Source organism: Musca autumnalis, unplaced genomic scaffold (assembly GCF_047663935.1).
Source record: "Musca autumnalis isolate F117 unplaced genomic scaffold, ASM4766393v1 scaffold_6, whole genome shotgun sequence".
NCBI lineage: Eukaryota > Metazoa > Arthropoda > Insecta > Diptera > Muscidae > Musca > Musca autumnalis.
In genome coordinates this window covers 3430097-3455471 of record NW_027412199.1, presented here as the reverse complement: position 1 = coordinate 3455471, position 25375 = coordinate 3430097, and the positions used below count along the sequence as shown (strand labels likewise).

Here is a 25375-nt window from a genome sequence, read left to right as displayed (position 1 = left end):
GTTTCTTCCATTTCTGCCGTTTTTGTAGTTCGTTCAAGTACTCGTTCTTCCACCTCGAGCAGAAATGCTGGTGGATACATTTCAATCGCTGTCAACGATTTTGGATTGATGTTGGAGCTTCACGAATTTCTGGATCTAAAGGAGACAATAGTGCCGTACCAATCAAAAAATGACCGGGAGTGAGTGCAGTAAGGTCATTCGGACTTTGGGGATAGTGGCCTGGAGTTCAAACAAGCCTCAATTTTGGATAAAAAAGTCTGAAATTCTTCAAAAGTATACTTATGATTCCCGGCAGTCCTTTTAAAATGGTGCTTGAAACTTTTCACACCAGCCTCCCATAGGCCACCCATATGAGGTGCACCAGGGGGTATGAAGCTCCAGGATATGTTCTGGTGTGAATAGTTATAAAGGAGTGCCCGATGCGATGCTTGGATAAACTCTTTTGCCAGGATACGCGATGCCCCCACGAACGTGGTTCCATTGTCTGAGTGAAGGTGGAGTGGACAAGCACGTCGTGAAACAAAACGGCTGAAGGCAGCGAGGAAAGCTGGTGTCGACAAGTCTGATGTAGCTTCGAGATGGATTGCTTTTGTGGAGAAGCACACGAATACGCAGACATACCCCTTGGTTATTTTGTAACATCGGCCTGCATAGCACTTCAAGTCGAAGGGACCGGTAAAGTCGAGCCCAGTATGTGTAAAAGGCCTGGAATATTCACAACGCTCGGGGGGAAGTGCTGCCATTAGTTGCCTTTGGCATCGACGAATAATTTTCGAATAATTTTCTTAATAAGATTTTGGAGCTTTGGAATCCAATATTGGGTACGGACAACTTGGAGTACCAGTTGATTTCCACCATGAAGGGTTATTCTATGGATGAAGTCGATGAGGAGCCACGCATATCTACTCTTGTATGGAACTAGAATCGGATGTTTTTCGCTATGTGATAAACTTGAAAAGAACTCTAATCTACCACAAAGACGCATAACGCCTGCAGAATCCATAAAAGGATTCAAATTCAGAATTGGACTTGACACAGAAATATACTGTTTTGTCGATAGGGCTAAATACTCAGTTGGATATGCGACCTTCTGAATGGTAGACAACAATTTGTTTCTTGCAAATTACATTTCACTGGAAGTGACTGTGCGACCTCTTTTCTGATAAGTTGAACGAAATTTCGGGTGTGTCGCAAAATAGAAGCGATTTACGTAAGCAATCGCTCGCATGGCTTTAGAAAAACAGAAAAAATGATCTAACAAGTCATCAAAGGAGTCAAAGTAAGAAAAATGTACTTTAACTGACTTTCGCTCTAATTCAGTTTCGTCCCCAATATATGGAGGTTGTGTGGGCCAACATTCCATTGGTTCGGATAACCACGTTGGTCCTCTCCAAAATAGAGAATTATCCTTTAAATCTTGAGGATAGACCCCCCTGCTGACCAAATCTGCAGGATTGTCCTTGGAATCAACGTGGCGCCATTGGGAAGGGTCTGTAACCTGAATTATTTTGGAGACTCTATTACCAACAAAGGTGTTCCAGCAGCATAGTTGTTTTGCTAACCATGAAAGGACTATGGATGAATCAGTCCAACAAAATATCGAACAGTTCTGGATACCAAAATGAGTGAGAACATTATCAATAATGTCGGTTAACAGCACAGCTCCGCATAATTCCAACCTCGGTATAGAAAGTGTCTTTAATGGAGCTACTTTTGATTTGGATGTGATTAGGAAGGTGAAGATATCATTTGGATAGACAACACGGATATATATCACTGCGCTATATGCCTTTTCAGAGGCGTCAGAGAACCCATGTAATTGCATTTCAGCATCTGGAGCAAATCTAACCCATCTCGGAATTCTGATTCCATTAACTATAGGATAATGTTCTTGGAAAGTTTTCCATAAAAGCAGCGATTCTTTAGAAATCACATCATCCCATTCCGTACGTTCCATCCAAATTCGTTGCATAATGATTTTTGCTAGTACAATGATTGGGGCTAACCAACCAGCTAGATCGAAGAGTTTGGATATATGGGAAAGTACAATTCGCTTGGTGTACAAGGAATCCTCTGGAAAAGTTGCGACTTGGAAGTAGAATTCACCCGAGAGAGCATTCCAACGAACACCAAGTGACTTCGCGGAACTACGGTCATCAAAATCAAGGAAGTCGGAATACAGTAATTCATCTGGAGCAATACCTTCCAATATCTGTTTGGAATTTGAGGTCCAAATTCTCATGACGAACCCTGCTGAAGCCAAAGCTTGGACTAACTCGTTTCTAGCCTGAATAGCGGAATCGATACTGTGTGCACCAACTAGGGCATCATCCACGTACATGGATGTTTCCAGAATATTTGAAGCGAGAGGAAAAAGGGGCTTGACGTCATTAGCTTGTTGGAGCATTGTTCTTATCGCGAGGTATGGAGCGCAGTTTACCCCAAAAGTTACAGTATTGAGCTCGAAATCCTGTACTGGATCATCTGGACTTTTGCGGTACAAAATTCTCTGGTCAGGATTTATGCGGATTTGACGTTACATTTTTTTGATGTCGCCATTAAAAACGTACTGGTAGAAACACCAGTTTAGAATAAGAAGCGTTAGGTCCTTCTGCAAGACTGGAACAGGATAAAGCATATCATTAATGCTTAAGCCATTAGAGGAGGGAGACGATGCATTGAACACCACACGAACTTTTGTTGTAGTGCTCTCAGGCTTTATGTCCGCATGGTGCGGTAGGTAATAGCATGGTGGTCTTTGGTAAATGTTGGAAACTTGAAGTGGCACCATGTATTTTAAGGTCAAATATCTTGAATATCATCGTCATATTCTTTTTTAAATTGTGGATTACGAACGGTTTTCATTGCGCAGGAATTGTGCCATTGCATTGCTTCTGGACTGTCCTAAGTTAACAACCTTCGGAAATTCTTCCTTAAACGGAAGGGACACAACATATCTCCCTTCGTCATCTCTAGTAGTCGAATTTTTATATAGCTCTTCACAGAACTTATCGGACTTGGACATAAAATGCTTCTGTGGAGTATTCTCACCTCCCAAAATCGTGAAATCTCCTTATCAAGAGAGATTTCACAGAAACACGACACTAAGGTAGAATGTGATCTGGGAATAGTGGATGGGATCGGGCCAGTCAATATCCAACCGAATACAGTTTCTTGGGCCATAAAGAACCCATAGATTTGATGATAACAACCAGAAAGCATAATGAAAGGAAGAACGTCAGCCCCTAAAAGGATATCTAACTTGCTACTCCCATAATCTGCGGATCTGCGAATTCCAATTACTGCACTCAGTCCCGGACATTTTTTGATTGGTACGGCACGGGAAGAAAACCTCCCTCCAAATTGCTGGCGATTAAGCAGAATAAAGAAAGTATATTCTGGACCCGACAAAAGAGTTCGCGTTGCTGATGTCCTTACTCAAAGAGGCATCGTAACTAGACCAATCACAAAATTAGTAGTAATTTCAGATAACAATCCGTAGTCATATATACTCCCACTAATATGATTTTATTCTCTAATTAACTCCGTTTTTCCATCTTCCAAAACATTCTTATAATAATCCATTTACTTCCTTACAGAAAAATGCATCCCAGGCAAAAGCACAAAACTATGGTATCTACGTACAAATTTGCATGTCGTCTATGTAGTGGGTCCCATGGTTAGAAGTCATGCTTCCGCTTCCGCAATGCCAATACTATTGACAGATTGGGCATAGTGAAAAAATTTGGATATTGTACCTTTACAACTGACTTAATACTTATGCAGAGGAAATAAATGGACTGTATGAATGTTTGGTAATATTAACGCCAGTTGTAATGCGGTAAATCGCAAGTTGAAACATGAAAAAATAAGAACACAAAAAAGGGATTTGCGGCAGTATTTGTCTTCTTTTTATTAACAAATGGCTGTTGCTTACCGTTGAGAGTCTGGTTGGAAAGTAAATTTTACTCTCAACAAAAAATATAAAAATGGTATCAAAGTTTAAGTCTACAAACCCTTTATCCACTTGAGTTAAAGCTTCGTGCTATAGTGGATAAAAGGTTGCCATATTTTTGCGGGAAATTATTGATAAATTCAGTTTATTTCAAAATTCATTTAATTTCATTTTCTTAGACTACGTATGGTTGTGGAACTTGCTTCAACAGGCCGCCCCCTTTGTATTGGTGTACCCTAGTAAGTGCAACCTCAGGATATGATCCAACCGAAGATGGAAGTTTGGGCGATTGGCATGCTTGAAGACGTTTGTATGAGACCTGCTCGTAGAATGCGTGGAATTTGGTCGTTAATCATCGCTTCGATATTAATGGGTTTAAAGAAGTGAGGGTCAGCTAATTCAGAAAGATGGTCGTATGTCGCCTGCAGTTTCTTGTTTCGGGGAAGGTGGTATTTATTTGGCTTCGTACCTCTCCAATGATTTGTAATTTGGCCGACTGATCGTAAAAGGACTGCAGATTTAAAGTACGCTTGGTTGAATTTTGTGTTGCAGTTGATGCTGCTGATCAAGCGCGTTTGGCAACTTCTCCTTTTGTTTGGCGATCAACTGGTCTGCTGCGTTCTTGCTTGACCAAAGCCTCTGAGCTGCGACTGGGCGATGTAGACTCTCTGGATAGGTCCGGTTTAGAAGATGATCGTGGTTTCCTGGTAACATTGTCAACGTGAAGCATGGTGTGGTGGTTTTTGTTACATACCGTACACGTATAGCGACTCGGACACCATTCCCGTGTATGCGTGGTACATAGACAGTTAAAACAGAAGCCTCTATGTTGAGCTTCTGTCCTCTTTTTTGTGGCATCCATTTTTTGAACTTTGGACACGACCTTATAAAGTGGTTCTCCTTGCAGACTCGGCATCTTGGCGGGTTCGAAAGGTGTCTAAAATGTAAGGCATTATTAAATATGTGAGCGTGATAGGAAGTCTAACAATTTGGAAGAATGCAAAGCTTTACTAATGGACGAACTATGTTGCCATTTTGGGTACGTATTTCTGCAACACTCACTTTAGTGTCTTTGCCTGTAAACACCTTGATAACTCTTCCAAGGCGCCATTCGGTAGGTGGCAAGTTGTCGTCTTTGATAATAACAAAATCGTCTGTTTTGAGATTTTGTTGAACAGATTTCCACTTATATCTTCTTTGAAGTTCTAATATATATTTATTTTTCCAGAGTTTTTTCAAAATGAAGTTGAATTGTTTTCAGTCGCTACCGTCTATTGATTAGAGTCAAATTATCTGAAAAGTCCTCAGGAGTGGATATAAGTGAAGCACCCCTCAAGAGATGACCTGGAGTCAAAGGCACTAATTCGGATGGCTCTTCACTAATGGGAGACAAAGGTCTTGAATTTAAAACACTTTCGATTCTGATAAGTAAGGTTGAAAACTCTTCATATGTAAACTTAGTATTTCCCGCTACTTTCCGTAGGTGAGTTTTCATGCTTTTTACCGCCGCTTCCCATAAACCACCCATATGAGGCGCATGTGGTGGGATAAAATGCCAAGAAAACCCGTGTAGACTGTATTTTTCAACCGCAGCTTTTTCTGCGAACTTTAAAAATTTCTTGTATTCAGTGGAAATGGCTCTATTTGTTCCAATACAATTTGTTCCATTGTCTGAAAATACTTTTTTAGGAAAACCTCTGCGTCCGACGAACCTTGAAAAAGTAGCTAGGAAAGCCTCAGATGATAGTTCTGAACAAACTTCGAGATGAACAGCTCTGGTTGACAAACAAACGAAAATAGCCGAGTAACCTTTTTGGGTTTTGGCATTTCGTAGTCGTGATGTTTTTAACTCGAACGGTCCTGCGAAATCCAGCCCGGTGTTAGTGAATGGTAGAGAGAATGTGCAACGCTCAGGAGGTAAGGCTGCCATAATTTGGTTCCAAACACGATGCTTATAAATTGTGCATGTTCGACAACTACGAATGCACTGACGTATTTTGCTTTTTAGACGGATTATATAATATTCCTATCGAATGGCATGTAACATGCTCTGCTGTTCTGCGTGTAATAGAGTTTCATGTGTATGCGCCACTAAAAGTTTGCAGAGACGAGAACTCTCATGAAGTATTATTGGATGACGTTCTGCGAATTTCATATCAGCGTTTGCTAAACGCCCATTCAATCGCATTATACGGTGTTCGTCAACAAATCGATTCAACGTTAATAATCTACTTTTTGAATGAATCGGTTGGTTTGAAATTAGAGCTTCGTATTCAAGTGGAAAATGCGAGGTTTGAGCATATCTCAAAAGTCCGAATTTTCCAAGTAAAAGTTCTTCGCCTGTTAAGTTTTCACTTTTAGCAGTATGACCTGGAAGTCTTCTGGTTTTGTGAATAAAACGTAAAACGTAGCCATAAACTCGGACTGCTTTAGTAAATTTCGAATAATTTTTGAAGAATTTCTCAATTGGAAGAGCGGTTTCTAACGCCGCTACTTTCACTTCGATCGTTGGTTCTTGAAGATCGGGTTGTTTTGGCCAGTGTTCCTCCGAGTCCAACAACTATTTTGGGCCATGCCGCCATATCTTACTTTCTGGTAGTTCCATGGCATTACATCCTCTTGTCCCTAAATCCGCAGGATTTTCTCAAGAGGCAACATGTCGCCAATTAGCGTTCCCGGCATTATCTAATATCTCTGAGACTTTGTTTGCTACAAATGTTTTCCAATGAAACTGTGGCTTTCGGAGCCAGGCTAACGTGATGGTGGAATCGCTCCATAAATATATGTTCGGTATGGGAACTTGAAGGTTTATGCAAACTGATTTAAGAAGATTGGATAAAAGTGCTGCTCCGCATAGTTCCAATCTTGGCAAGCTGACTGTTTTCAATGGTGCTACTTTACTTTTTGAGACAAGTAAGTGAGAATCGACATTACCATCGGATGTTGAACGTATATATAGGCATGCGCAATAGGCCTTTTCGGAGGCGTCGCAAAAAAACCATGAATTTGTATTTGACTCTCTGGTGAATATTTTATCCAGCGAATAATCTCGCTACTACAGATAAAATTTTCCTTTTTGTTATCGGAAACTCAGGTAAAGAAATTTTTGCTACTTTGTACAAGAAATGATCTGTCATAGCATTCCATTGAATACCAAGTGTTTTCGTTTCGCTGACATCTTCTAATTTTAGAAAATCTTCCTCAAGAAGATCTTCCCGCGGCAAAAGTTGGGGTATTTGGCAGATTTCAGAAGGTCAATTAGTTCAAGTACATATGACTTGGCTTCTGTTAAAGAATGAGCTCCAGAAAGAATATCATCCACATAAATTTGATTTCGTAAAATGGAAGATGCGGTTGGATGAGATTCTTTCCCGTCTTCGCTCAATTGCCACAGAGTGCGAATCGGCAAATACGGAGCACAATTTACTCCAAAAGTGACGGTCTTTAGGCAAAAGACTTGAATATTTGCTTGAGGAGTTCTTCGAAATAGAGTTCTTTGAAATTTTTGATCATCTTCGTGAACAAAAATTTGTCTGTACATTTTTTGTATATCCCCATTGAACACATACTTAAAAAATAGCCAGCGAAGAACAACATTCATTAATTCGTTTTGAAGTGTTGGACCTGTCGATTTTGAAGTCAGACTTTCTTGAAATAATTGTAAGGCGACATGTCCTAGAAGAATTCTCAAGAACTGTGCCACCGAGGCCAATTTTTCCTCTTTCAGATGTAACATTGTCGATTTCGAAAATTTTTCTTAATTGGTGGTTTATGAGAATCCGTTTGTTTTCATAGAGTTGACGTAAAGCATCCCATGCAAGTTCAAAATTCTAATTGTATCTGATAAGCTTGAATCATTTGAAGTCATTTGTGTTTCGTATATATGTACCAGTTGTCGCCAACGCACAGTGTCACGACTATGGCCAAAAATGGTAAAAACTAAATACTTCGTTGAACAAATTTATTGATGGGGAGTGATAGAAAACATATTAATTAAGAAGAATCTGAATTTTGGTACTGATACGTGAAGTAGTTTTTGCTATATGAGGATTTAAATCCGACAATTTAAGTTAATACGTATTTTTGTGTTTTTTTTTTTCTAAAATTAATAAATTATATTATGCGTTAATATTTAAAATTTAAATGTAACGGTTGCTGCAAAAATGATTCCTAAGTTCTCTTGGGATGTAATAAACTTGGCTACACTTTTGTTTGCATGTAAATATTAATCATATGGTGCTTACATTTACCCAAACATGTATTACTAAGTTTATTAATTTTCTGAAGCAAATTTCAAATTGAGTGGAGTGGGGAAAAATTGTATAAAAGTGTATATCGATATTTTTTGCTGTATGAGTCGTAAAAAGTGGGTACTTCAAATATATAAAGGTCCCAGCTGCAGAGGTTTGCAGACGAATGCGTTATTTCTCTTTTTCAGCGACCACCTCACTGAGAGGATAACCCCTTTTTTAACAAATCGTTTTGCGGTGTTGGCTATAGCGTGAAAACGAATGAACCGATCATCATATATTTTTGTCTGCTTATTAAGTACCTAATAATCTTGCTTTAAAACGAGATAAGTTTAAAAATATCAATTTTAAAAAAAATTGTGAACAGCGAAAATCAAAATTCAATTTTTTACAAAAAATTGACAGTTTTTTGACCACTAATCGGTCAAAAAAAATTTTTTAAGGAAATTTCTCATATATAAAGGCGAGAGTTTGATATATTTGATATGCTCACAAACAATATGAAGACTAAACACTAAATTTGAGTCATATCGGGTGGATATTGAGGCCACAACACTCAAAATACCGAAAATGAGGAGGCACGGTTCTATGGGGGCTATTGGAAGACGAGGACCTATACCGACATATTTCTGGTGGAAGGTTATAAGTCCACCAACGGAGACTTAATACCAATTTTCAGCCATTTCGGTGTGATAATCAGGCTAAAACGCCCAAAATACCGAAAATCGGGAGGTACCGTCCTATTGGGGCTATATGAAGCCGTGGACCTATGCAGACAAATTTCAAGGTGAAGGTATAATGCCCCCTACGAAGACTAAATACCAAATTTGAGCAATTTCGGTGTAATAATGAGGCTAAAATCTTCAAAATACCGATAATCGGGAGGTACCGTTGTATGGGGGCTATATCAAAACGTGGACCTAAGCCCACAATTCTCTGTTGGAATGTTTGATACCTCTGCCGAAGACTAACCACAAAATTTGAATACTTTCGGTTGGTTATTGTGTCTAAAACATTAAAAATACTGAAAATCGGGAGGTACGGTTCTATGGGGGCTATATCAAAACGTGGACCGACCAACCCAATTTTTTTGTCCTGAAGATTGTAAGTCAATAATAGGTACGTGTACCAAAATTGATGCACCTACGACAACTCCTTCTATTTTTGGCCACAGTTAATATGAACTCGCGACATTGTGCAACGCCGTTCCAAATCGTCGAGTTCGACTTGCAAACTAGACATTGTGTGATCTTCGACGGGCATGCTTTCAAACGCAGCGCAAAAGGTGACTACTTGGTCAGAGAAAAAAATGAACTTTTGGGAACTCATTTTTTGTTGTAAATCAATTAAAACTTTCAAGAAGAATTTTTGCAATTGAACGAATATTCCCAACGGAATATTCGAAATTTAAATATCTTAAGATCGAACAACGGCAAATCAAAATCAGCTACTCGGCAAATTTTCAACTTGTGTTAGCAAAATTTATATGTGTATACATATAGTTTAATTTGGTAAAAGTTGTTGTGAAACTTTCGAATTCAAATTGTACAACCAGTAGTTCAACTTTGTCTTTTAAACCCTTGATGTTTTCAAGCGTTCTGTATATGAATAGATCAACAACGTTTTTGCAAACAATCTTTTGCTCAGATATGGGGAATAATATATCTTTTCAAATCTCGGTCAACTAAATCCTAAAGTACATAAACTTGGTCTGAAGTCTGTGCAGAAGACGAGATTTTGTCCTTATGGGAGAAACAATTGATAGTTTATGAATGTAAAATCGCAAACGAGCCAAGCAACTTGATTAAACTAGGAAATACAATTCGCAGTAGCATACTTATGTTAAAATCATGGTTTGGTAAAACGGAGAATAACTTAATAGTTTTACCAAAATTCCAACAACTTGTAGGTATACTCTTATGAGCTCTGACTAGTAATGAGTTACTGCTACCACTTCTTTCTGTTCATCAAGGCAGAAAACAAAGAGAACATTTAAGGCAGACAATGGCAGTCAGCAACTTTTCAGCAAATTGGAGTATATTTCACTTTGATTTGAAATAATTATAAATCCACATTTATGCAATAGTAATTAAGAAATTTGTAGTTGATTTTTGATCCTTCTGTTAAAATACATTTCACTTAATAAATCATCAAGAAGATCAAATTTCGCTCAGGGGAACTAGTAAAGAATCTCTTAATCCTTTTTATCTTTGTGTTTTGTATGATAGAAGACGTTAATAATGAGATGTGTTTGCTTGTAGGCAGATGTTGTAGGTTTCCAATAAATGTATGTTTTTTCCAAAGAAATTTAAAATAAAGTTTTGCAAAACAAATGTATTAGCTTTCCTAATAGATTTAGTAATATTTGTAGACTTTCGTAGTTCTCTTGACGTACAAATAGATGACTTAACAAAGGTTGTGGTGCTATCAACTTTTTGTCCTTTAAATCCTTGTTCCAAAATAGATATTTTTGTTAAAGTGTGTTTTGCAGGTAAATTTGATAATTAATACGGGTTTGTGCTGACCCGGTTGAATTTGTGTTTGATGTTTTTATCGTTTATAGATATACATTAAGAAGTTTTTTTCCTTAACTCGACGCTGACAGTGAAACCACAACAATAGAATGTTATAAAGATAGTTTCTGTTTTTTTTTTCAAACAATGACAACCATCTCACACTTGTCATACTACCCTCGTTCCCATTTTCACACACACTACCTGTCAGCAAGTATAACTCGAAACAAACTCACCCCTCTCGGTATGTAAATTATTCCATCAAACTTCTTCCGTTATCACTGAATATTTGGCTTTTTGTAATGTACAGCTTACAGTAGAACTCAGCGTCATAGGCAATCTTAATTGTGAATTTTATCAAATATTTGATTGTATTTTCTCCATATAAAAAATTTTAAGCCATTGATCACAACAAAACAATATTTTCCTCACCTACTCGTTATAGGGGTTACCCACTTTAGCCTGATTGACAGATTTTTTCTTCTTTCTTCACACCAAGTTTCTTTTCAAATTTTAGCTTGCTTTTTGTTTGATTTTCTTCAGGTTTTTTGTGTAATTAAAAGTATGTATAATGATTGTATGAAACTCAACTGATATAAGATTGATGTCTATTGTTTTACAGAAAATTAACGTTTTGTTTTTTGTAAAACACTTAACACTTTTCTTCTATTCTTGTTATTGGCAATTCAGATTTGTTTTTTTTTTCTCGGTTTTGTTTTATCTCTGTATTTAAGGATAAAATTTTTCAACAAATATTGCCTGAATTTCTATTGTCATCATAATCAAAAACCCCGAAATTAAATTCGTCGTACGATGTCGATAAATTTTATTAATGCTTTGGCTTGTTCGATCTGAATACTCTCATGGACAAATTTAACTGAGATTGACTGACAGAATTTTGACATTCCTTGCTGAGGACGTTGTTGTTCATTACCTTTGGTTTTTCGAAGAACTTGTTATAACAATTATAACAGTTTCGTTTGTTGAAGAGATCAGCCAGTTCTCTTGTATAAGGCAAAAATTATAAAGGAGTGTGATTTTATGATAGAGAGTATAACCGAGCCAGTGCTGTGTGTGGTTGTTTGTGTGACAGTGTCATGGATGTATTTCACAGCGTCAGACAATATTAACGTGTTGAAAGAGACGTAGAGAAAAACTATATATGTATGTCAATTGAGTGTAGAACTGTTATATCCAATGTTTTGTCTTTAGCTTCTGTAATTGTGTATGCAGAAGGAGGGAGTCGTAGAATAACAAATAACATTAAGAGCGATGTATGCTGTATGTAAGAGATCAGTAGTCCCGAAATTAAGAGATGTTCTGACCGGGCAATCACTTTTCCGTGTAATAATTGGATATGCAGAACGAACGTAACGTTATGATGTAACACGAAAAAGCCCATAAAGAAGTAAAATTGTTGGAACAAATGACAACTTCGAACTACTTGCATTTAATCTTTCCTAACCGCTCACAATTTAATAAGCTCTTACGTACCTTTTATCCATATCTTTGTAAGCTTTAGACTTGTTATATTAAAATGCGGTGGACGTAATCCAAGTTGTCTTCACTTCTTCTTAAAGACGGATCGAAAGGACCATGTACAACTGACTTAATACTTCTGCAGAGGAAATAAATGGACTGTATGAATGTTTGGTAGTATTAACGCCAGTTGTAATGCTGTAAATCGCAAGTTGAAACATGAAAAAAATAAGAACACAAAAAAGGGATTTGCGGCAGTATTTGTCTTCTTTTTATTAACAAATGGCTGTTGCTTACCGTTGAGAGTCTGGTTGGAAAGTAAATTTTACTCTCAACAAAAAATATAAAAATGGTATCAAAGTTTAAGTCTACAAGCCATATTTTTGCGGGAAATATTGATAAATTCAGTTTATTTCAAAATTCATTTAATTTCATTTTCTTAGACTACGTATGTTTGTGGAACCTGCTTCAACCGTACCAATTGATTAGCTCATACGCATTCTCAGGGATCTTGCTTCACTAAAACTGGTTGCGGGTACTGTGGTGAACAACATCATTCACTACTCCATTCTCACTCAAGGCTAGGACAAACCTTGAACACTTCAACAGTAGACCGTCCGTCAGCAAGTAAATCGGTGACACCCAATACACGTCGCGATTCACGCCCAATAACCCCTTTAAAATCATCTTCTACTTCTCTCACGGTCATCATTAAGCAAAACGTGGCCACATTGTTGCCAACTGTACTTGTGAACATTGGTACAAAAGATGGTGGGAAAACTGCAAGATGTCTATTGGATTCTGCGTCACGCATGAGTTGCATTTCAAAGAAGTATGCAGACATATAATCAAGATATTGTAATCAAGATACTTGTCGAATCCTCTTTTTTATTCTTCTGAACCATGTTGAAAAATCTATTTCCTTTAGATTAGGTCTTATCTTTTTCCAACCTTTGAAGTATCCATTACTATTGCTCCACAAGAAATAGATTCCAATCATCTAAACTTGAAATTAAACATAAATTGTTTCTTGTGTTTTCATTTCATTCTTCGAGTTTGGTTTGTGTGCATGACTAAATATACAAGTTACAAGATCAACGATTGCCATAAGCTTTGGTTTATTGGTTGTTTTGCGGCTCTCTGTAATTATCTTCTTTCAACAATCCATAGGTACAAATTCTATGCTCACGAGAAAGCATTTCTTACCTAAACAACCGAGTTAAAATCTTAACTTCCATTGATTGAATTTATTATTCTTGAAGAATATTATAGTTATGATATTCCTTCAGAACATTAGTTTTCTTGTCAAGTTCTATTTAAAGGCAATTGGAGGTTTCTGAGAGATTTAGTTGTCCGATTAGATCGTAGTCATGAGTTCTCAAAAGTTTATTTTCTTCTTTGATTAAGTGATCATGACGTGTGCTGAATTGCAAGGTGTTCCAATTGAGAAACATACTATGTCTATTTTGTAAGCCAAACTTGATGATTTGGAGCGGTGTTGGCGAAAATTTTTTCATATATATGAAACAGTAATGATCTCGGATGATTCTACTCTGACATAGACCATTCCTGAATCTATATTTTCAAAGTTTACCGAATCTTGCAGGTCTTATAGAGTTCGCAAAGCAGAAATTTTGGATTTACTTTCCCTTGAAAAGCAAAAGTGGGAAAAGTCAGGGTCAAAGGCGAAATGGTGTATTGTAAGGGTTCTGGTGATGTTGGGATTTCTTCAAAATTGTTTGTCACACTGAGATTTTCAGTGGAGGATATGAAAAATTGCCAAGGTTTCGAGATATATTTATTGTCATTATACTTAGCATTCAGAGCTGTCACCTGCTTGTTTCATTTAAGAGCTAAAACTAGAGGTGAAGCAAATCAAATAGTCAAGAGATTTGCTTTAATCCATGCTTTACGACAATGTTGCGAGAATAGGCGTATTCTCATAAACCAAAAGCTGTGGAAGATCTTTGAAGTTGATAATGTTACTTCGGAAAATTGTTGCGAAACAATGGAAAATTGTCTATGGACCGTACATACAATATTTCTGTAATATCCTGGGATCCAATTTTAGTATTCTGGGTTTCTCCAAAAATGTTAGCAGAAACACTCGTCGCTGCTTCTTACTTCTATCAAACATCAAGGGAGGATTTTTACACTATGAGTTTTTTTAGATCAAGGTTCACAAGAATCATTTGTTTCAAATCGTTTTTTCAACGCTGCTCAATTCCAACTAAGAAATCATTTACGATTATCTCAGGTCTTGGAGTTACAGTACAGGAAAATTTTTCCAGAATGTGCAACCTTACATTTAAATTACGAAAATCCGGCATTAAATTGATTCTTCGGTCATAATCTAAATCAGATAATGCCCGCTTTTCAAACTGTTGTCTCTGAGTGGACTGAAGTAAATGAAGTCACTGCTCCTCATTGTACTTACCACATCATGCAGTCATAAAACCCGAAAGTACAAGCACGAAAGTACGCGCAGTTTTCAATACCTCCAAGAAAACTTAAAGTGGATTTTTTATCCTTCGTTGGAGATTTCTTAAGCATGTTTTTAATGGAGATATACAACAAATATACATGCATTATTCTGTTCACACAAGTGATCAAAAATTACGAAGAATTCCGTTTCGGTCATTAACATATGAAAAAATACAAGATTTTTGCTTGAGAACCGTTACATTTCGTGTCAACTGTGCACCATAGTTAGCAATCCGCACATTGTTGCAACTAAGGTAAAGTGGAAAAAATACGCATCCTACCGCATCTCCCATTTTACGTAACCTAATATATGTGGATGATATTCTTTCCGATTCTCACATTTAACAGAAGCTAAGAAGTTGTACATTCGTTCTTCATCGCCAGGAAATGTCAATTATTCGTATTTACTTGTTTCAAGAACAAGTGAAACTGATAGCTGTCCAAGATTGGAATTGTTCGGTGAAGCCCTATTGCCAAAACTTTTGAAATCTGTTTGCAAGAATCTGAAGGTGTTCAACCCTACCACATATTTATGGATCGACTCCACCATTACCCTTGAATAGTATGTATGCTGTATAACACAAATATTGCACTTTTTTGTTGCTAGATTTTTCAAATAAAACTCTGTAGAGGTTGAAAATCAACAACGAAACGTTGAGCAGCTAATGAAATAAATTAGTTTTATTTATATCATCATATAACTTAGCAAAACAGTCCAGTGAAAACCACTTTGTATTTGTAAATTTGGCATCATTTTCTTACTTCTCTACTCTCATTTAATGTAAATCTAAATAAACAAAATTCGGCCTCTTTTACTCACGGCCATCTCAGCTCTAAGGGCAGTTGAAATGTAAGTAAAACTTACTTTGTTGTTCATTTAATTGTCCCCTCTATGGTAATCAATAGACATCACTTAGGTTTAAAGTTTTTGCAGTACCAGAAAGTGCTCTGTAACTTCCTTCATGGTCTATTCTAGCACACATTCTTTTAAAAATCCTAAGTTTTTACATTAACTAGTGTAATTATCCCTAAAAAATATAGTCCAATGTGCATATTTTAACAAAAAGTGAGGAGAACAAAATAAATCCTCAAACATTGCTGTACTAAACATAATGAAGCGCTTCTTCAATTTATTTAAAAACTGGCATGCGTTTGTAGTATAAAGGATATGATTCGGATTGCAAGGTTCCATGTTCAGTCCCTGCAGCCATTACTTTCAATTTTATACTTCCAAAATTGTGTAAAATAAAATATGCTAATTCGAAGAATACCGAGGAGTTCTATAAATAGAACATAAAATCCAAATTAAAGATGACATTTACAAAATGCCCTCGTGACATATAATAAAATTGCACAACATTAAATCGAGTTGATAGAAAATCATCATTACATACATCCATACACATATTACATACGTCCCTCCCAAAATGTTCGAACTCTTAAGGCCTCGTCACATAAGAGGATTTCTGGCTTAATTCATTTAGAGTTGTCGCATCTCTACGCGGCTAAATGTGTGCTGAAACACGACTTTCGTATGCTTTGTCTTAAAGCCGGAAGAACATGCAACTTAATGAATTAAGTCAGAAATGATCTTATGTGACGAGGCCTTTAAAGTCTCAGTCGGAACGTTTTCTTTCTCTCACTCTTCCTTCATTACCAATTTTAAAGAGATTTTAAAATGTGATACAAATAAGTAGCTCACAACGAAATAGTGCCTGTATCGACAACATTCTGTTATGTTGACGCACAGGTAAAAACTTCGTTTCATGAAGATTGTCCACTGGCGACATGAGAAGGCACACTATTGCAGTGCGCACAGTGTCATGACAGCGGCCAAATATGGCTAAAACCAAGTACCTCGGAGTACAAATATATTGATGGGAGTCGATAAAAAAACATGCCAATTAGAATGTTATTTTTAATTATGTATATTGATACGTCAAGGTTCAAATCCGATAATTGTTGCCAATGTGCATTTTAATTTTTAACAATATTTATATTATTGCTTGAAAGCAAATAGTGATCATACGGAGTTTACAGTTACCCAAACATGTGGATTGTAGTCAATCAATTTTGTAAAGCAAATTTTAAAATTAGTAGAGTGGAAATATTTTTATAAAAGTGTTACACCCTTTTTACCAAAGCGTTTTGCGCTGTCGTTTTATGTTCAAAAACGAATGGACTTTAAAAATAAAAAAAATGGACCGATCATAATATATTTTTGTGGGCTTATTATTATATAACTAATAATATTGGGAAGAAAGAATTTTAAAATATCAATTTTAAATATAAAATGGTGAACAGTCAAGGTCGAAATTTAGATTGTTAAAAAAACTGGACCGTCCTTAATCAATAATCGGTCAAAAAATATTTTAAGGAAATGTTGACGTCATCAATAAGCCCGCAGTAATATATTGTTACGAATGTAACTGATAGATTTAAGTTAGTTTAGATGATTTTTCGAATATTTGAATTGTAATGTAGATTTCTATTGAGCAGCTACTTTGTTTAAATCGAGTTACAACAACAAATATTGGATAGAATTCTCTTCATCATTCTAGTTCTTACTTTGCATGTTATTGATGTGCTTTTGTTCCCATTTGTTTTGCCATAACCATACAAATAGCGTTTAGTTTGCTATTTCTTGTATTTGGTTTTTTTGTACTTTTTTGTATGATAGTCCATTACGTCATGGCGGCCTTCTGTGTTTTTATCTCGTATATGTGTGTTTAGTTGTTCGTCTAGTTCGAGTGTGCGTCTGTGTGTTCGTTGTTAGTTGGTTTCTCGAGGATGCCAGATGCATGCTCTAAATACATCCAAATAAAAAATGTTGGGATATAAATATCAGGAGATTGTCCAACAATGACTTAGTTGTGTTTTAGACATCGAAGTGAACAGTCGGTTAAAGAAGAAATAAAGGAAAGCTTTGTGTTTAGTAAATAAAGTCTGTTCCGAATAAGTGCAATAAGGCATTCAAGCGCCGGGAGTAAGGATGAAGTCGAGTTATCTGAAAGGGGCGAATCCAGCGTTGATTCGGTAGCTGTCAGGAGTGACGATTTGAAATCAATTCTGGCTATGATGATGCTGGAAATGAAAACTGACAACCAGTTAGAGCTATTGATAACACGCTAAAAATCAAGCCTCCTGTGTTCGACGGCTCTACGTCATTTAATGTGTTCAAACTACAGTTCGAGACAGTGGCTACTATAGATTCTTGGAACGACAAAGACAAGGCTTATCACTCCTTATGGCATTAAAGTGGGATGGTGCTGACGTTTTAAAGAGTATTCCTGCCGTTCCTAGGAACAGCTATGGAGATATAATGGCTGTTTGGTGGGGGTTTGTGTTTCCAGGTGAAGCATAGTGTGGTGTGATTTATCACACACCATACATTTCTTCCTGCTGGGCAAAATTCGCTGTCATGGGCAGTACAGAGGCACTGAAGCAAAATCCTTTTTGCTTAGCTTCGCTCCTTCTTTGAGTAACGGTCATTTTATGGAATTTTGGACGCGATGTTATAAAATGTCCCTCATGGCAAATGCGGCATTTTGGGAGAGAAGATGCGCTGCTGAAAACGTAAGATGTTATTAAATGTGTGAGCATAGGGAAAGAAAACTAACAATTTGGGAGAAAGCAAAGTTCGACCAAAGGAAGAATAATGATTCCGTTTTGCGTTCGAACTTCTGGAATCTTTGCCCATAAACACTTTAGTGACTCGACCCAGTCGCTTTCTGTCGGAGGAAGGCTATCTTCTTTAACAACAACAAAGTCATCATGTGCTAAATTTCGCTGGGTTTGCTTCCATATATATAGTCGTTGAAGCGTAGTGATGTATTCATTCTTCCAGCGCTTAGCAAAGTTGGATGGTCTTCAAGCGTTGCCAACGATTCATGAGAGATATATGATCAGTAAAATGTACAGGAGTAGCAACGAGAGGAGCCTCTAGTAGTAAGTGGCCAGGAGTTAATGGAATTAACTCGTTAGGTTCCTCCATTAGAGGAAACAACGGTCTAGAGTTCAGAATACTTTGAATTATCACCATTTCGTAGACAGGATTGTTTTAAGACCAAATGGTTTTTCTAGTGGCAAGGGGGCCATGATATGGTTTTGTATGCGAAGCTTATATATAGTGCAAGTTCGAAAATTGCGAATACAGGATCGAACTGCAATTTTCAGACGAATTACAAAAAACTTCTTGTCTAATTGCTCGTAGTATTACTTGATGTTCAGCATGTAGTAAAATCTCATGAGTAAATTCAATCAATAATTTGCAGAATCGAGAGTATAATTGGAGGAGTATAATTGGGTGTCTTTAATTGTTACTGTCGTAAGTGTTGACTAAGCGACCGTTTGCGCGAAACAATTTGCCTTCATCGAGTACAGGATTTAATGTTAACAATCTACTTTTTTTGAGATCGGTTGGTTGGATTCTAGCACCTGATATTCCCATGGATATTGTGCCATTTTTGCCAATCGTATAAATTGATATTTAACGTATGATATTTCTTGAGGAAGTATGATTTTTTCTGAAGTTCTGGAATAGTGTTTCTTCTACATCCATTTTTGAAACTGAATGCATAAGCAAAATATTCCAGGAGTATGTCACCAACAATTTGTGCATGTAAGGAAAATACCCTTTCTCGAGTTCAGCCTCTTTGGTTGTATTGGATTTCGGCCAATGTTCTGGTTCCATGGCTAACCAATTTGGTCCATGCCACCAAAGATCACTGACGTTAAGTTCTTCAGCTGTGCATCCTCTAGTGCCAAGGTCTGCAGGACTGTCAAAAGAAGCAACATGAAAGTCTTCCAATGGAAAGGTGGAGTCAGTCCATAAAAAGATTTCAGGTGATGAAATTTCCAGATTTTGGCAAATAGGTATGATGAGCTTTGACAACATGGCGGCCACGGAGAGCTCTAGTCTTGGGAGACTCAAAGTTGTCAAAGCAGCAAGTTGGCTTTTGGAATTTGCTTAATTTTTGCGATATCCAAAAATTTTGAGATGAAAACATTCCATTTAACAAGTGACTGTGGTGTTAATTCTTCGTTAAAATTTGTGCCGGCAATCCAAAGTTGTTGCATTAGTACTTTCGCAACTACGATAATGGGTGCCAACCATCCATCAGGATCAAACAATTTCGCTACTATTGACAAAACCTCTCGTTTTGTTACGAATCAGTGGGCAAATCGAAATGTGTCAATGATCGGAAATGGCATTCCATTGAATACACAAAGTCTTTATTTCGCTGACATCTTCAAGTCGTAAGAAATCTTCGCTAAGAAGATCCTCCGGGGGCGGATTTGAAATTATTTCAGAATGATTTGATGTGATCTTTTTCAAGGGAAAACCTGCGGAATGTAACAAATCAATCACCTCATGCAAATACGACTTTGCTTCGGTTAGTGAATGAGCACCAGATAAGATGTCATCCACGTAAGTTTGACATTTAAGTATCTGCGATGCTGTTGGATGTGAGTATTAACTGTCATTACTTAATTGAAGCATAGTTCGTATCCCCAAGTATGGCGCACAATTTACCGCAAATGTGACAGTTCGCAAGAAATAATCTTCAACTTTTTCTAAAGGAGAAGATCGAAACAAAATTCGTTGAAATTGTTGATCCTTTTCATGAACAAATATTTGGCGGTACATTTTTTGAATGTCGCCATTGAAAACATCTTTGAAGAATCTCCAGCGTAAAACAACGTTCATTAGCTCATTTTGCAATGTGGGCACTGTACAAAGAATATCATTCAACGACAATCTACTAGCAGTTCTTTTGGATGCAATGAATACGACTCTTACTGTTAAGTCAGACTCCCCAATATAGCCAGTACGCCCAATGCGTACCTTTGGCCGTCAATATAAAAGGCGAATAAGAATATAAAACACGATTGTTTTAATAAAAGGTTGCCTCAATTGCCGTATTTATTTCATGGTAAACGATATTACCTTTAAGAACTAAGTACAACGATATGTACAATGCTTACGATAAAGCGCGGTTTCTTGTGCTTGCGAACAAGCGGTCGATCGATCTTCCTTTTTATTTTATTTTATTATGTTCTGTTTTGTTTATGTTGACATCTGCATCGATGCTTGAAGAGGGCGGTTGTCAAGTGAATATTCGTTGAAATCTCTCATACTATTACAGGGGTGTAATAAATGGGAATGAGGAGATTTCAACGAATATGCCTATGCGATTCATAGGGCCAACTAAAACAATATGATCAATTCTAACTTAAACATTTGCCGCCTCCCTTGAAACATTCATATGTTTTAACAGATTCGATACATTTAAAAGTTACATATATACGTACTTAAGAATTTGTATATTGCCGGCGTAAGCATAACCTTTTACATTTTTTCAAACAATTTTGATTTTTTTTTTGTTTTTAGCATATATTTATTTTTTCAAAACATTCTTAAATGCTAAACGATGGGCCAATAGGGACCCCGCGATCCAGGGCCATTAAGGACACTGGTCCTAGTATTGCAGGGCCATGAGGGACTCCGCGATTCAGGGCCATTAGGAACCCCGGTATATCAAGGTCATTAGGGACCATTTAAGCGACTGGGTCATTAGGGACCCAGCCGTTTGTGCAGGTCAATGTAGATCTGGCTAACGAAATTGCCATTAGGTACCCCGCGAACGCTAGTGCAACGTGAGCTAACGTCCGTTATGTATGTTTGGGCCGCTTTACAACTATTTTTCCGTACGATTTACGAAAACGACAATCTATGTGACAGGGCCAATAATAATCCACCCAAACGATGTATTTTAACCAGACGAAAGTCAAAGTGAATGATTTTTAATTATTTTCGGTTATAAGTCTGCTCCTATCAAAATATCTACGAGACGCGATTCGCCGAATTGAGGATCTGCCAAAACTATATTCGACAAATCCGACTTAAGGTCCGAAGTGATTGAAAAGGCTGTACGATTTCTCGATATGGAACCTACTACCAACGCCGAAGTCTCAAAAGTAGACGACCTGTCACCACGACTGCAAAGTTTCAATGGGCAGCTTTTACGACATATAGCTGCGACAGTACTATTAACTAGAATGATTGTGGATTTCGTGGATTGAACCTGGGGTTTCAGATTCTTCTGAAGTCTTTCCGAAATTAAAGACGACTCAGAAGCCGGGTCGATCAGCGCCCTAGCAGGAAAAGAAGCAACCAGATGACCGATATACACCAGCGCTGTTCCCAATAGAAATTTTCCTGACTGACTGACTGACGTGAAAGGGTTTTCGAACTAAATTATCCACCGATGTCGACGGAGCGCTAGATGTAGACGAACTTGTGCTACTATTTAAGGTTCTATGCCGAAAGGTGGAAGCTGAAGCTGACAAGTTCGAACTTCTGGAAGTCACCAATTGACTTAGGACTGTTCACCATAGATCGATCTCTGTGCAATAGAGTGTTATATCTCTCATTGCACTTTCTACAACAACGGCTATTAAAATTTTTTCTTCGTGTCTCTTCCGTAGGCAATTCACACACAAACGATGCTTTTTGACCAATTTAAATCTTTCCAAAGGCGTACAATTTACGAACCGCTGGCAAATATTTAATTTGTGTTGTTGCTCTGTACAAAGAACGCAACAAGAATTAGGAGACGAACGAAGAGGTGTCGAAAAGTGTTTGGGACTGGGAGAAGAGTGAGGAGAAGAAGTACAAGATTTATAAAACACTTTACAAGTCGAATTATACAAAGTGCCAACACTTCTCATTTCATGCAAACACAGAAGAGTTCGAATTCTCTCTGTCAAGAATGCATCTAATTCTTTCCAAGTTGAAAGACGAGACTTATTTGTCACACTTTGCTCCCATAAAGCGTGTGTGATCTTAGGCAATTTTGTAAACAAATGAAAACCACGATCGGATCCCATTGCCATTGCCGAAAGGCAACTATAGATCCCGCATTGAATAGACTTAAGTCCCAAACTAGTTTCCTGATCCAACACAGGAAGCGAAAACAACGATTTCAATTGGCTGTGGACAAGCAATCGTGGATTATCATATGTGGAATTCAATGCATTCCACACGAGATCGAAACTCCGATGAGTCAATAGAAACTTCGCGACGATTTCGCGAGTCTCACCACTAGTTTTACTCACCAGATGACACAAGCGTTCAATATCTATCAACTGGGAGTTATTTATATAAACCGCATTGAAAAAATCTCTGAAAGTGGACCAATTTAGAATATTTCCATCGAAAATCTTAACATCCAAAGGAGGTAATGCAAGATTATGAATGTTATCAAAATTTGTGGGATCAGCAACGAAGTTTGTGCCTACTCTAGGATTCCCAATACTAAATATTGTAGAGCTAGATGCCTGTGTTCCCACATCACGAGAATGATGGGACGACAAACTCACGTTTTTAGCATTTACGTCACAGGACCGTTTTTTCGAAGAAATATCGTCTGAATGTTTTGTTAAGTAAACTTCCTAATTACCCAATGTGTTCGAGGACATTTTAACAGAACTACTAAATCTTGACAACAAATTATTTATCTTTGAAGAACAACGTATATATTTCTCATGCGACTACCTATGAATGGAATGAAGATTTTTCCGGTTTTTCTATACAAGAGAGGCATTTTTGAAATGTTTCCTGAATGGTTTTCCACAATTTCTCAATTTCCTCACTCCAAACTTCGAGGCCATAAATGTCAACTTCGTCTTCCTTTAATGTACTGAAGTGTTCCGTGAATGTCACGATAGACTTGGAAGCACGAATTAATAAATATGGAGGAGTGAAAGCCATATTAGTCAAAAAGACAAAGTAAACCAACAAAATGGTGAATTAAATTTAACAGCAAAAATGAAGGTCTATTAAATATATTACTTTCCACAAAAAGATACATTTTCAAACTACCAATTGTAGCTTGCTGATTTAAAATCGGAAATCTGAAATTTGAAACAATATTCAAAATCCCACAAATTGCACCAAAATAGTCTAACGAAAATCAACCAAAAAATGCATTGACAACTCTAAGGGTCTAGGAACAACCTATTCACAATAATAATTTTAAACCAATGTAATATCAAAATTCCTTAACTATGTTTACAAAAAAACCAAGAAGGCGATATGAGATATCGATGGTCCAAAAATATTTAGTACAGATTATTCTCCACAAAAATTATACAAATAACTGCCGAATGTAGCGTATTTCTTTCTAAAAATGCTACTGGAAACTCAAACTATATCAAAATTCCAATAAAATTTATCTAAATTTTGCAAATTAAAAGCAACCAAATTACAATTGACAATTGTCTATGAGGAACCAAATTGCCTTAGAATTTAATACCAATATTTTAATTCCAAAATGTATGTAAAATTTGCAAACTACCATATAATTTACAAAATTATTACAAAAAACAGCATTAGGCGATGTTAATTTGCAGTGAAAGCTAATAATAAATATCTGCTATCGACCAAAATGACACGAACTAACTACCGAGTGTAGTGTATTTGAGCCAAAAAATATAACTGGAAATTCGAACAATATCAGAATTCCAAAAAATTTTAAAATTCGCAAAAATATGTGTACAAAATGCCCTACACAAGAAAAATACCAATTGTACGGTGCATACAATATCAAATTTATACAAATAACCACCGAATGTAGTGTATTTGTGTCCCAAAAATTCAACAAAAATTTCAAACTACATTGAAATTCCAAAAATATACAAATCGCAATAAATATGTTTAAATAACTCCCTACACAAGAAAAGGTCAAACTGACCGATTGTAGGGTGCACGCAATTCCAAAATGTTCAAAAATATTATTAAAAAGTTCCCAAAAAATATAATATTATTTGTCACAGTACTAATTTACTGACTGGGTACTGTGTAGTAATACACCGGCGGGAGACTGTGCAATAAAAACGGACACGACAGAAAGAGGAATTGCCAAAATTCAATATTTATGCGTACATGCGTGTGTGTGTATACATACATTCGCATGCGACTGACTGGCTGGCCGACTAGACGGAACAACGGAGCGTCGATGCTAGATTATGTAGCTATACAAGCGTATGTGTATGAACGCAGAAGGGACCACGAATAGACCGTGCAGTGTAAATATTCAGGCTAGCGAAAACAGATAAATGCAAATCAATGGTATTTTCAGGGAATATTTTTTGAAGTTATTTAGTAACAAGAAAGCAATAAGTAAACGAAATTTACAACGACAAATTTGAGAAAAAGAACGAAAAATAATGCGATATTTGAGACCAAAAATATTTATTATTTTTTTTACTTTCTTATTCCCGTATGTACGTACGTTATTCCACGATTTGGACTTTGATCGACCGACAAAAAGAGGGAATCTGTGACGATGTAAAACGGCCAAACAAAGAAACGAACACTTGTTTATTTTATTGCTCAGTTTGCACTATACGTACCGATAATAGTTGAAAGCTGCAATTATGTTGTGGTATGTATTTTAATTAGATTCCAGAAGTAAACCAATTCACTGGAGGATCCGGTTCGATTGGACCAAATGTTTAGTCGCAAAATAGGGACGGAACAAGTGTATCAAAGACTCCCCAATGGAGCCAGTACGTTTGACCGTCAGTATAAAAAGAGAATAAGAAAATAAAACATGATAGTTTTAATAAAAGGTTGGCTCAATTGCCGTATTCATTTAATGGTAAACGATATTACTTTTAAGAACTAA

At 36.9% G+C, this 25375-nt stretch overlaps 1 protein-coding gene across 6 annotated transcripts in view; it reads right to left on the bottom strand.

Annotated features, from left to right (window-relative positions):
- Ca-alpha1D (Ca[2+]-channel protein alpha[[1]] subunit D) overlaps nucleotides 1-25375 on the bottom strand; it is a 1669376-nt gene that overhangs the window by 1382815 nt on the left and 261186 nt on the right. The gene's annotated exons all lie outside the window — the stretch shown is intronic.